Source organism: Silene latifolia, chromosome 11, assembly GCF_048544455.1.
Source record: "Silene latifolia isolate original U9 population chromosome 11, ASM4854445v1, whole genome shotgun sequence".
Classification (NCBI taxonomy): domain Eukaryota; kingdom Viridiplantae; phylum Streptophyta; class Magnoliopsida; order Caryophyllales; family Caryophyllaceae; genus Silene; species Silene latifolia.
The window spans coordinates 123,096,052-123,105,902 of NC_133536.1; the positions used below are offsets into that span (position 1 = coordinate 123,096,052).

Below are 9,851 nucleotides of genomic sequence, written 5' to 3' on the forward strand. Positions count from 1 at the left end.
AAGGGGTATTTATACTAAAGATTAGGTACAAGGATTAGGGTTACTAAGGGCTTAAATGACTATTAAGTCCTTAAGAAAAGTTGAGGAGATGCTCCTCTTGAAGGAAATGAGCATATCCGTCTTGCTAGTCCTGCGTTAATATGCTCGTCTCGTGCGTCTTGAGTTGCTGCACGGTTGGTTCTGACTTGTGATCCGAGCGGATCACAGATGAGACGCTCGGCCTGAGCTGCTATGGGATGCTCATCCTGGGCACAAGACGCTCAGGTTGTGCTGCACAGAGACGCCCGGATTGTGGGCAATCCGCTCGGATCCTGGGACAGACAGCTTCTCTTCTTTTTACTCCTCAACAATCCGCAAGGATCGTGTTGAGGATGCAAGGATCCTTTTTACTCCCCAATTCACTTCATTATCTACATAGGCCTTCTAGTATTGTCTTCTCCTTGATGCTTGGTCATTAGAGGCGATCAATTTAGCTCCATTTCGCCATGTAAATACAAGGTTAGCACTCCTTTCCTACCAAGGGGGACAAAACCTCAAAGAATATGCAAAATGGGAAACTAAAGATAGGAAATGACCCAATTATGCACTATAAAGCATAGGAACGAGGTTAATTCGGGGACTAAATGTGCTCAAATATGAGTCACATCAACTTGGCGAGTCTACCTAGAAGTTGATCGGAGCCATTTGGTGTTCATAATTAAGCATATGTGGTCGTTGGTCAATGGTCGATACAAAACACAATTTATACTTCACAAACAACTCTACAATTAGTAAAGAGGCAAGTAAAGGTCGGATCCCAAGGGACGGGTATTGAAATGAAGATTCTATTGTAACTAGTGGTGTCTAGGGGTGTCACAAATTGGGTTGATGTAGAAGGTTACTAAACTAAAATAGCAATGAAAATAAACTAACAAGGTAAATGAAATTAGGGTGTAAACAATTGATTAAAAGCACTAGGGTGTCATGGGTTCATAGGGGAATCATGGGATATGATCATACAAACATGTTCTCAAATTATAAGCAAGCAATTATTGTTGTGATGGATTGAGTTGGGTTATATCTTACAATCCTAGGAAAGTTTGGGTCCCGGAGCCGAATCTCTTGGATTGTACAACACCTACAAGTCGACTTAATCTTCCGTACTTAACACATGCATGGTCTAACAAGACTCGAGTTGGGTTATGTCTTACAAGTCAAGTTGAAAGGATAGAAGATGATAGTAAATGCAAGGATTCATAGGCTTAGCATTTCATCAAATATAACATGTGCATGTATTAAGATCAAAACAAGCAAGCAAATAAGATATGAAAGCATATTAATTTAAGCATGAATCATTCCCCATGTTGGTTTCCCCTAATCACCCATTAAACCCTAGCTAAGAGACTACTCACTCATTATCATATTGATCATGCTAGGAAGGTTGTCAATCATACTAACATAATGAAACATGATGAATAAATGAAAGTAATTAGCAATAATTAAAAAGGGATTAAGAGATTATACCTACTAATGATTCCAATAATAAAGCAAGAATAATAGAAGTACTTGAATCCTAGATTGAGAGGTTGTCAATCTCCCAATAATAACCCAAATAATCTTCAATTACCCAAAACAAAGTAAGAACAAGAGAGAGATTAAAGAACTAAAACTTGGATTAAAACTTGATTAATATTTGATTACAATATTGAAGAGAGATTTGATTGATATTAACTACTCTAATTATTGATAAGAAGAACATGCTCCTCTAATTAGACTAATGGGGTATTTATAGTGGAAATTAGGGAGGATGCATTAGGGTTAACTAAGGGCTAAACTAGTAATTACACTTTTTAAGTTGAGCAAGGAGCCTCCGGGATTGTCCGAGAGAAGGGCTTCTCCATTTCGTAGCTTGAAGAACGAAATCAGTGTCTTTGTCTTGTGTGATCCGTGGGCCGGGAGTCGGGACGGCCGGATCTGGGATGGACGATCCGAGCGGATCAAGGAACAAGACGCTCGGATTGGGCATGGGGAATCCGAGCGGATTCCTGGTGAGGACGCTCGGATTGGCGAGGACGGACGGATTCTCTACAATCCGTTCGGATTGTAGTTCAAAGAACTTTCCTTCTTCTTTTTCTTCCCTTTTCTTCATGAATTCCTTGGGGATTTCCTTGGGGACTCAAGGATCCTTTTCTCAACAATGCTCTTCTACTATGCTATGTACAAAGGCCTTCTAGTCTTGTCTCTCCTTGATGCTTGGTCATTGAATATGATCAATTTAGCCTTGTTTTGCCATGAAAATGCAAGATTCTTACTCCTTTCCTACCAAGGGATCAAAATCTCAAAGAATATGCAAAACAAAGAACTAAAGATAAGAAATGACCCAAATAGGCACTAAAAAGCATGAAAACAATGGTAATTCGGGGGCTAAATATGCGCCAATTATGGTCGCATCAAATATCCCCAAACCGAACCTTTGCTCGTCCCGAGTAAAGAGGTGACAAAGACTAGGACCAATACTAACCTAACCTAATAATAATAGCCGATATGAGACAATTAGCGGGTCTCACTCCGCCCCTTCAACTCACAACAAGACAACCATGAGGTAGGATGCCTTCTTGCAAGGCAAGGTGGGTCTTGCCAAAATGGCGACACATCCAAACTTTTAAGAACACAAAAACACATAATGGATGCATCTACAAAAAGAATAGCCACTTTCCTCATCTAAGTGGCGGAAATTATCTACAAGGGAAGCAATTCAAGGGTACACAATCCTTCATAGATGCAATTTGTTCAAACTACTAAGCCTAGAAGGATACCAATAAATCACCTCCAAAAGGTGTCAAGCTAGGGTACCTTTGTCCTCAATCGTTAAATGCTTTTGTCAAGAGTAGACTCCCTATGGTGTTAGAAACACTGAAGGATCGCGGAATTCCCCCTCTTGCCTAGATAAGAAGAAGGGTCGTCCCCTCTCTACCATGCACAAAAATGGATATGATGGATAAAGGGATCGATAGAATTTGAGTTTCATTTGGGAGTTTGCTTTTGTTTGTTGTTTTTCCCCCCAATTTCTTGTGGCATATAGCTTTTTGAGAACACTTTCTTTGCCATTTCTTTTTGATTTTTGGCATTTCGATACTTGACAACTTTTTGCATTTCTTTTTGAACATTTTCAAAGTCACCCCAATTAGTAACGAGGGTGCCTTGTATTTGAAGCTTTAGGAGTTCTATTTTTGCTCCTCTTTTCATTTGATGCATTTTGCAAACTTTCTTTCACTTTTCATTTCGTTGAACTCAAATTGATTTCTTTTTGTTTTGTGCCCATTCCCTTTGATGACAAAAATATGGTAGAACATGGATGAATGATGGAAGTATGCATGGTTTCAAGGGTCACCTTGGAATAAACGGTAGCCAAGGAGTTATCACACCACAAGGTACTCTTGACTCGGCCTTAATCCATGGGTCAAAGGATACTAGCATGACACATCCTAGGGTGTTTTACAAGTATTCTAACAAGCAAAGTCTTAAGAATAAAAAGCATCTACTAGGGCCTATATACACTTGTCAAGCTTCCCAAATAGACGGTTTCGCAAAATTTTTCTAACATGCAACTACATGCCATGATGCAACTAGCATATAAACATCCTAATGCATATGATTCTACCAACTAATATGCCAAATAAACTAGATGCAATCCTAAGTTCACATTGTTTTACCGCATTAATCAAAATAAAGCCACATAGTCATTAACATAAAGAGGAAAAAGGAGATTGGAAAGATCATACCATGCGGTCTTCAATATCCTCATGTCTCGGATGTGGCATAGTCAATCAAAGTGAACAAGGATGAAACAAACACAATATATACAAGACAATATATACAAAGGAAATGAACTTGTTTTTGGTTTTTCAATTTTTCAAATTTTTATGATTTTTGAAATTTTTCAATTTTTTTATGGTTTTTGAATAAAAGTTAAGTGTTAGAATTCCCATCCCCACACTAATATGGGCATTGTCCTCAATGGCCAAAATGATGGAAATTATGCAAGAATGATTCATGATTTCTATACTAAATGCAATTCTACACTAAGCTATGCTACATGATGCATGGTTTTTGTTATGACGGAGAGGATAATTTAAATTACCTCCCGTTGCGTATGCATTAACTTCCCCAAACCAAGTAAGACACTATTGCTAATGTCAAAGCATGGGGGAGTTCATGCACATGCTATGCTATGCATGAAACTAGATTGTCATTTTGGATTTTACAAAAGTGGGAACAATAAAGAACACCTCAAAGGAACCGAGGTGTGAGTCCTTTGATGTTGCTAGGACTAAACAAACAATGATCAAAATGAAATAAAATACAAAGAGATATAGACAAACCGTGGGAGAGTAGGAGTCTCCAAGGCTAGTCTTCCATCATGCTATTATCATCACCACTTCCCTCATGAGAAGTGGTCACATTGCCACTTTCCTTGGCACTTTCTTCTTTGCTTTCTTCACCATCATCTTCCTCATCATTATCTTCACCATCTTCACCATCTCTTTCTTCATCTCCACTTGCTTCTTCCTCAATATTATCATCAATCTCCTCATCATTTCCAACAACCTCATTGTCTTCCACCACTTCCCTAGATGCACCCGGAAACAAGGCTTCTTTATCCGCCCAACTAGGCAAAGGACAAGATGGATCAAGGAGTCCTTGCCTAGCTAGATGTAGGAGGGGAGGATATTGAGCCAAATAAGCATTCTTCCGATCTTCATAAGCTTGCTTGTGCATGGCTTGCATTAGAAGAGTGACATAATCTTTTCTAATTTCAACTCCTTGCGGTTTGAACTCTTCATAATCATAGGGGTAAGGTGGTATAACAATGGAAGAGGAGGGAGTTTCATGATCACCCTTTTGTTGTTGAATGATGTACTCGGCTTCTTCGGATAGGGGAAGCAAATAGTTGGTCCGGTGGACACTAAGACGGCAAATCTTTGCGGGTAAAGTGAATGATCGAGCCTCACTTGTAAGCCACCCATACTTGGTATCAAGGGAATTGTGAACAACCCACTTAAACTTGTTAATCAAGGTGGACATATCAATAAGATGGCCACCATCCTTAGCCTTGTACTTGCTATTCTTATTGAAATTAGGATCAAAGTGCTTGGCTAGGACCATGACAAGGCCGCCATTAACAATTACGGTTTGACCCTTCTTCCCACTATCTACATGGAGCCATCTATCAACCAATAGCCTCAAAGAATTGTAAGGCTTGGTGTGAATTCTTCCAATATTCAAAGTTGATTCAAGGAGAATAAAATCGAGTCCCGTGAAATGATTGGTGTCTTTCCTAGCAATTATGGTATTTCCCACAACTTTGTGCCATATTCTTATGCCCGGATGATGGACCAAAAGAGCACGACAAGCTTTAAAATCTTCAAATTTCTTCCCGGAGATTGCCTCCCAAAGAGGCTCGGGATCATACTTCCCATATTGCTTATAAAATTTATGTTCATCGCTAAGACCCAAAATTGCACCCAATTAGGAAAGGTAATGCGTCTACTAGTGTTAGCTAGACGAAACTCAATATTTTCCCTATTCTCAACTTTTGTCACTTTTAAAGAACTTAAGAATTCCAAGACAAGGGAGGGGTATGTTACTTCCTTCATTTCAAACAATTTATTTAAACCCATGGCATTGAAAAAGACTCTTGTTTGTTCAAGAACACCCAACTTCTCTAAAGCATCTTGGCATATGAATTTGGTGGATTGAATTTGTTTCATAGCAAACTTGACAAATGTATTTCTATGGGAATCGGAAATGAATGTTACCTCCGGATAATGCAAGAGTTGATTAATTACCGGAGTAGAGGGTGATGCTTCCATAGAAGTTTGTTGAGGTTGTTGCACTTCCAAGCTTGGTGTTGATACCACCATTGCCAAAGCCTTCTTCATTTGTAGAGCTTTTTGCCTTTGAGAGAGAGTTGTAGTCTTTGGTGCCTTTGTTGCCTTTGCCTTTGCTTTTGTCGCTCCCTTTGTTCTTGCCATTTGATGAGCTAACCAAGAAAAAGATCAAAAATCTTCAATTTGTGGAATGCCCAAATCGATTTTGAAAGTGAAAGGCTTTGCCTTTATGAGAACAAAAATCAATTCAAAGGTGAAGATTTTGTGCTTGGTTTTGATTGTTAATGAAGATGGAGTGATTGATTTGTTATTTGAAAGATGGTTTGATTTGATTTTGGTGAGTTTTGTTGAGGGTTTTTGTTTTTGAGATGGAGAGGATGAGGGTTTTGATGTTATGGGTAGTGTTTATGAGTGAATGAATGAATGAATGAAGGTGGGGTGGGTATTTAAAGAACTCGACAATTTTAGGACGCAGGGACAATCCGTGCGGATTAGGCGCAATCCGCTCGATTCTTGACTTCAAATTTTCAAAAATCCCGCCTAGAGACGGGCGGATTCTGGGGAATCCGCTCGGATTCTTTTTGGATGAGACGGGCGGATTTCGCGCAGGACGGACGGATTCTTGTCCAGAGATTTTTCTTTGTTTTTCTTCAGCTGCAAGACGGGCGGGTTGATCACAAGACGGACGGATTCTGTGAGACGGGCGTCTTTCCAGGAATCCGCTCGGATTCTTCAACAGTCAAGAATTTTGCGTTTTCAGCTCAGCCCAAGACGGGCGTCTTCTCGCCAGGACGCTCGGATCCTCCGCAGACGGGCGGATTTTCGTGAATCCGCTCGGATTGGTCCTTGTGTACACGGATTGATTCCATCCGTGCACCAACGCATTCCCTTATCATTCTTTCTTTCTTTCTTTCAAATCTTGTGTTCTTCATTGTGGGGGCACTACTAAGGCATGAATAGCCTAGGCAATTGCCATCCCCACACTAAGGTAAAGCACTACACATCAATTAAAATCATTAGTCCCTCCCTCACTTCTCTCTTTTCATGACAATTATTTTGATCAAAGTAAATAAAATCCAAAAATGACAAAAATGCAATACAAAAATTGAAATGTAAGTTAGGGAGTTAGAAATATTTACATGTGGTGGTTTAGGGAGGACTCCACCAAACTCTCATTCTTGATGAGATGTCAAGGAGGCATGTTCAAGGTGTTGTTGATGTTGCTCAACACCTTGAAGAAGTAATCAAAAGCTTGTTCATTGTTATGGTAGAGGTCCTCAATAGACCGTGGCCCTTGTTGTTGATCATGCTCGATGGCATGCCCAATGTAGGGATTGAAGATCCCTTCAAATTCGTCGTCCCAAAGACCACAAACTTCATTGAGTTGATCATTGAAAATCTCTTGCTTGGATGGAGACAACTCTCCCAATTTCTTCTCTTGGCCAATGAGGCCATCATCTTCTTCCTTGGTTGATTTTGATGAGCTTTGCAAGCTCTCCTTGTCGCAATTCACTTGCTCTTTGAATGGAGCATCTTCAACTTTCTTCCTCCATTGGAGTTCCGATTTCTTCTTCTCATCTTTCTGGCTATAATGATCAATCATGAAACATGGCTCATGCAAACGAGGAGCTCTCATGGTCTTGTCAAGATTAAAAGTTATGCTTTCATCTCCCACTTCTAGAGTGAGCTCTCCATGTTTCACATCAATCACCGCACCCGCGGTGTGTAGGAAAGGTCTTCCTAAGATGATTGGAATGTTGGAATCTTCCTCCATATCAACAATGACAAAGTCCACCGGGATGAAAAACTTCCCAATTCGCACGGGGACATCTTCCCATATCCCTAGCGGTGTCTTCGTCGATCTATCGGCCATTTGAAGAGTGATATTGGTACATTTAAGCTCTCCCATTCCCAACCTTTTACTTACCGAGTACGGCATGACACTCACACTAGCCCCTAGATCACATAAGGCTTTGTTGATCGTTGTGTCGCCAATGGTACACGGTATTGAGAAGCTTCCCGGATCCTTTAACTTTGGAGGTGAACTCCCTTGAAGTATTGCACTACTCACCTTGGTGAAGGCGATAGTCTCAAGTTTCCGGATCGACTTCTTCTTTGTGAGGATATCTTTCATGTACTTTGCATAGGCCGGAACGTGATTGATTAATTCCGTGAAAGGAATTGAGACTTCTAAGTTCTTCACAATTTCCATGAACTTTCCAAGTTGATCATCAAATTTAGGCTTGGCTTGTCGACTTGGAAAAGGAAGTCTAATCACAATGGGCTCCTTTTCTTTGGCTTTGTCTTCATCTTTCTTTGAGCTTTCTTCTTTTGATGATTCCCCTTCCTTGGGACCTTGCACCACAACTTCATTCTCACTAGCTCTCACAACTTCATCCTCAACTTGCTCCTTCGGTGCCTCATACCTTGTACCACTTCTCAAGTGAATGGCACTAACCGTTTCATGTCTAGGGGGATTACCTTGAGGTGGTAATTGCCCCTTTTGTCTTTGTGAGCTCGAAGATGCTAGTTGGGTCAATTGTGTTTCCAACATCTTGGTGTGAGCTAGAATGTTGTTGATGGTGGTGTCTTTTGCTTGGCTATCTTTTTGCATTTGGGTGAAAAATTCTTGTTGATTCTTTTGCATTTGAAGGACCGCTTTTTGGACATCAAAACTTTGGTCATTGTGGTGATTGTATGGGTTTTGATTTTGGTAACCTTGGTTTTGATTGAAAAAGGGTCTTTGATTTTGATTTCTCATGGGTGGTGGAGTGTATGTTGTTTGAGGGTTTTGGACATTTTGGCTTTTGTATGAGAGATTTGGATGGAACTTGGTGTTTTCATTGTAAAAATTTGAATAAGGGGTACCACTTTTGTAGGCTTGGAAAGCATTGACTTGTTCGGTTGTTCCCCTACATTCGCTTGAGTCATGACCCAAGGTTCCACAATTCTCACATATCCCGCTTGGGATTGATGAGGATGCCGTCATGGCATTGACATGATGCTTTGATGATTTTGAGCTTTCCTCAAGTCTAGCCATAGCTTGTTCAAACTTCAAGTTGATTGTGTCAATGTGAGCACTAAGTTGAGCACCCAATTGAGTAACGGTGTCCACTTCATACTTTCCTCCTCTAGTAGCCTTGCGAGGCCTACTATATTGCGAATTATGGACCGCCATTTCCTCAATCTTGTTCCATGTTTGATTGTCATCAACTTCGGTGAACATTCCATTTGATCCCACATTGAGAATGTTCCTTGAATCTTCATATAAACCATTCCAAAATTGTTGCACTAAAAACCATTCGCTAAGTCCATGGTGAGGACATGAGCGACAAATACCTTTGAACCGCTCCCAAGCTTCATACAAAGATTCTTCATCCCTTTGCTTAAAACCCGTAATTTGAGCTCTTAGCATATTGGTCTTCTCCGGTGGGTAGAATTTTTTGTAGAAAGCTAGAGCTAGCTTCTTCCAAGAATCTATTCCAAGGGTGGCCTTATCAAGGCCCTTCAACCATTGCTTTGCGGTGCCGATTAACGAAAAAGGAAATAAGACCCATCTTATTTGGTCTTGAGTCACGCCCGTTTGAGAGATAGCTTCACAATAATCACAAAATGTTTCCATATGAGAATGAGGGTCCTCACTAGGCATTCCCTCGAATTGGCTCCTCTCAACTAGTTGAATGAAGGCGGACTTGGCAATAAAGTTTCCGGTAAGATGTTGTGGGGTAGGAGTACCATTTGGTAGATCCTCCTCGGTGGGTATAGAGTGTGACGAGAATTTAGGCATTGTAGGTGGATTTTGTGTGGTATTGTTTAATGGGTTTTCTTCTCCTTCTATTGCGAAAGGATTGACAAACTCACTAGTGGGTTGAACAACTTCACCAACACCTCCCAAATTCCTCCTAACAAGTCTCCTATTATTCGTCAAGGTTCTTTCGATTTCACGGTCAAAAGGTAACAAATCTCTTTGTAACCTTCTAG

At 40.4% G+C, this 9,851-nt stretch overlaps 1 non-coding gene across 1 annotated transcript; it reads left to right on the plus strand.

The window, feature by feature from the left end:
• The first annotated feature begins 9,178 nt into the window (after window positions 1–9,178).
• LOC141616406 (small nucleolar RNA R71) lies at window positions 9,179–9,285 on the plus strand. Its single transcript, XR_012530756.1, has one exon. It is a non-coding gene; the product is annotated as a small nucleolar RNA R71 (small nucleolar RNA).
• Window positions 9,286–9,851: the final 566 nt, after the last annotated feature.